Raw genomic sequence first — 5,149 nt, 5'->3', positions numbered from 1 at the left:
TGTTTCAATTGGCAACTGATTTAACACACATAACAATCCAGTTTTTATGTCTGATTTTATCTAATATTCGTTCGATAGACAATACAATGACCATAATCAAAAGTAAATTATACAAAGTCCAATTTACACTGCTGTTTCGGACGTGAATTGATTCATTGTGTGTCTGTTGAACAGAGCAACAATGTGTAATCGCTACCTAACGTGAACTATTTATAGAGGTGACCCTTTGGTAGATTGACGTTATCAACCGTATATCTGCTTTGTTCTGGTTGACAGAAAATGTTGTGTCAATATCGAATGAGATAGACAGCCCAGTAGCCCATACCTGAACTTCCTTGTGACATCTATTGGTTAACGCTCTTATTGATTTTCGTTGTTTGACATTTGACAACTAGTCGACAAATGAGCAGCGAACTTGCTATGCAATAATTTAGTTATGACTCAGACTCGGAAAGAGATTAGTACGAAATAAATTTTTCACCCTTTTTTATATTAATTTTTACAATTTTTTCGTATACTTCTCATTTCTAATTTTTATTTTCATTTTTAAAAAATTTTACTTCTATAATTACAAGCTAACCGTTAAGAAGTATTAACTTAATAGTGTATTTGGTATGCAACAGTCTAAGAAATGTTATATCTTAAAGTATTCTAATAATGGCTAAGGGGTCGGGTGACACACGACCCAGCTGTCGTGGTGGACAATGATTTCAGTAAATAATTTGGTATTTAACCAATTTCATAGAAAATATATTAGAATCAAGTGAAAGAATTAAGTAATTAAATACGAAACAAAATCAAAAAATGAATAAATAAGTTTTCAAGGTGAGCGTCGAACCCAGTTTTACCGTGTGGTCAGATCATCTAATTCAGTGGGAATACATTCTGATCAGTTGTAAAATCGTTATTGTCAATAGTATCATTATATTAATTACTAATATTTTCATTACATTCAAATTTTATCATTTTTATCAGCTCTGTATTTCTTTTAATCGTTTCTATTATAACAATAAATACCAGAACACTCATATCAATTCCTATACCTGTGATTTAGTTAACACAATAATTATTGTCGACTTGCCTCTAAAAAATTGAAGATCAACTCAAAACACAATAGTCTCAGATTGGATATAGATATTTCTATGCTTTACTTCCTAACTCATTTTTACAACATCTGAAATCAAGTTTCGGTTTTAAGCAACAATAATATACGGGGAGTCGATCAGTTTTTAATTTGATAATGCTAAATCTTAAACATGTTCACGCGTGTGGTCCAGTATACTAAGATTCCATGTCCTCCAACGAGCGACTTCTGACAATAAGAACATACACTTTCATTTTAACACAGAAAACAGTTTTTTTATATACAGTTTTGGAATTTTGCATAATTACCGTTGATTGAATTATGGCAATGATTTTCAGTTTCATATCAATGTTGAGATCGAAACCAGAGTTTTGTACCATACTTCCAGCATCAATACATTAATAAGCAACATTCTAAATTCAATATTTCTTTTAAATCAGAATTAGTTTTACATTAGAATTACATTCCAAATCTGACCATTTCAGCAGGCAATCGATCCTGGTTATGAAATTTATCGATCAACGCTTACTTTCAAATTTTAACGATGTGGTCATTTAATATTTTGAAACTGTGCAGTTTTACGATTAGTTTTCTTATGATACGTTTCTCACTCTTTCTAACCTATGGTAATCAAGAATTCAAAATAGAATTGTATGACTTCCTTGTTCTATCTGGTGAATGCTTGGTCAAACATGTTATCTCTAATGTATATTTGTCATTGTGGGAAAGTGAAATAACTTTATATTCATCTCTTAGTAATAGCAAAATCCGATATCCTTCTTTAGAACAGCACATGAACTTAATCTTTCTTAAACACTAGATCAAATGTTTTTATATCATCAGACAAAACATTACTTCAGACACAGTTTAGCTTAAATGGTATCTTAAGATTCTTTAGGTTTCTGATTAATGTCCCAAGTATAAATAAAGCGTCAAGAAGACTGTATCAATGAACGTGAAAGTAAATACAAAAACGTTTTATATAAATCTTGGTGCAATCAAACTGAACGTCATATCATGGATACAGTTAATTTTCTCACCAGTCACTTAAGACCCACTACTGGTTCACCAGTTGACTGCTAACAAACGGAATATCCATCTATTCTAAGCTTATTATAAACAAGAGGCACAAGGGGCCTGTTTAGCTTACCTGGCTTATTTAGCTATTCCGCGATTTAATAACGAATTTCAAATATGACAAATGATTTCTGACATAATTTTCCTATTATGGGCCTGGTGGTCTCTAATCATAAAAATATCTTCAGACCAAACTTTGACAATACCTTGTACAAAAAAGGATTTGTAGAAACTCTCATTTTCCCGATTGGGCCTAACCCCTCCCGCCTCAAATGACCGGGATGCACTGTATAGAGAATGATTTCCCTTCATCCACGAATACTTTAGACCAATATGGGCAAATCAAATTAGTGCTACAAAAGGAGTAGAGTTTCAAAGAATTTGCTCTTTTCCCCCTATCTGTGCCCGCCCTTCACACGCAAGGGAGTCTAAGCTTATTGTTTATACAAATGGTTTCCCTTCACTCGAAAAATGTTTCCGTTTAATAAGAACAACGAAAAGTCAACATTTCCATATAATCTCAGTTTAACCCCATAGCCGATGCGAAATATGAACGGTGTTTACGAAGTCAAACAACATCTTTCATATCAAACCCAGATACACCAAAGCACATTGAGAAGAAAATATTATGTATATGATGAAATAGGCAATACTCTTTGACGCAAACAATTCCTTTTCATAGCATTTACCTCATATCATGTTAAAAACCCATTTATTATCAAAAACCACAGGTGATATTCACTATCGAACAGATTGAAGTGTTTCGGACTATAAGTGCAGTGCTGAGGACTGTTCCGGTAGAACCTAGATTTAATTATCTAACGTGGTTGAGATACGATATGGACATAAACATTTCGGTCCAACAGATAAAATTGCACAGGATTGTTCGAATGTGTTTGAGGCTTTGTCTGTATAAAGATTGTACACGACATACAAGGTCATAAAAGAGACAATAAAGCTGAACTCCCATGCCCTGGCCACGATACACAACCAAGAACGAATATACTGATAAAGTGCTTAACAGAACTTTACAAATTTCACATAGGGAGTTATAACCTCACCAGTGGGCAGATTAATGAGAATTGATATAAGGTCATTTCAATAGGAACAGAGAAGTAGATTACCAGTGGAATTTTATCCGAGTGATATACATGATGAAAACTATTTCAGGTGGTAATGTTATTGATCAATGACAATATAGAAACCGCAAACACCTTCCTGGATTTCTGATGACTCATTTACTAAGTTTAAAATCGTATGTTAACAGTCGTAATTTATTCGATAAACTTTGTGCTGATAACCTGTGTGATTGATAACGTTAAATGGCATAACAAAACGATTAATTTTGATATTTTTTCTACAATACTACTTATTCATTTATTTCATTTTTATTATTTTCAAGGACAAAATAAAATGTTTCATGGAGAGGTACATATGAATAAAAAGTGGACCGAATATTCGAGATTATAGCGTTACCTGTTTACAAGTTTTCAATGTAGTCACTCTCATCAGAAATAATTTACCTGCAAGGCACATGGGACTGTAACGACACAGGTGATCTGGATTCGTGGATCACCCCTCTTAGTGACACAAAGCTTGGTTTACTATTTCACTTCTATTTTTTTCTAACACGGACATATCTGAAAAAGAATTATCCCGACTTTAACACACGACACATTTCCAACCTATATAAGGGCTTCAAATATTTAGATTAAATGATATTCATATGTATTTCCACGACTGAAAACGACACCAGTTTACATAAAGCAAAGACATAAACGTTAGGTATTATAAAGAAATTTGGATTATAAAATACAAATTATTCTCTATACTTCTGATCCCGGATTTTCATTAACATGACAATTTTCGCCATCAATGAACTAATATCTAATATACGAAATATTTTATGAGCAAAGATAGTCCACTGTCCTATCTGATCATACGGTAACGATAGCTGTTATCCATTGTAACCTGGACGAGCGCGACTCACAAAGAATGGCTAAAACAACCAAAATACAATATATACAAGTTTATTACACATCTATACACATAACAAGATATATCTCTACCCTAATTAAGCACACTTCACTCCCTCACTCATAACCACACTTACACTATAATTATAGAAATATATATTAAAGTCTATACAGCCAAGCATCTATACATGTCTCTAGTAAAGACTCTGAAAAACGTCTCTGGATGACCTGCATATAAAACGTTACATCAGTCAGCAAATGTTCACCGGTGTGGTGTCTCAAACTTTTATTTATCTGTTTATCATGCAAGAGTTGTCTCCGGGGAGGACAGCAGTATCACACACAGAACCTCCGGAGAGGGTAAGAAACTGAAATTAATAAAATGTTCGACTTATAACAGAAATCTCAATGCATTAGAAGGCTTACCAAGCAAACACGTGTTCCGGTTTACAAATCACGCTTCGAATAAATCCCAGTTCTAGGTAAGATTATCGACTTTGACACAGTTAATGCACTAAATTACTGTTATGTACATACATCTTACATGGTACTTACTCAATGGTTAGCACTAGATCTAAATGACACATGAAGATAATTGTGTAAAACAGCTCCTAGCTGTACTGAAAAACACAAGTAAACAAACTGGAAATCACAACAAGTCCGATAACTCTTGCAGAACTTTAAAGATGCGCGTTCCATAATACAGCAGAAAATATATATTTTTATAACATCACACTCCCCTCCTGGCGTGTGAAACACGTCACTAATATATTGTCATACAATTGCATCTATTACTACACAAATATGATGAACGTGTCTTTCGATAAACACAACTACAATAAAATTCAAATGTTGCTTGCACGTATCACTTATCTTGCACAATCCATGTTGAGAGATCAATGAACACCTCACTCTGTGGAAATTAGTGGTACCAACTGGGTAACTGGCCTTATGTAGGTCGTTCTTACACCATCACGGCACACTGCTACTTCGACTTTCCGAACCTTGCCGT

This window comes from Ylistrum balloti, unplaced genomic scaffold (genome assembly GCF_031769215.1).
Source record: "Ylistrum balloti isolate Yb309-2 unplaced genomic scaffold, AGI_CSIRO_Ybal_v1 Utg372190, whole genome shotgun sequence".
Lineage (NCBI taxonomy): Eukaryota > Metazoa > Mollusca > Bivalvia > Pectinida > Pectinidae > Ylistrum > Ylistrum balloti.
The sequence above is the reverse complement of the archived record's forward strand: the minus strand, read 5'-3'. Positions refer to the sequence as shown.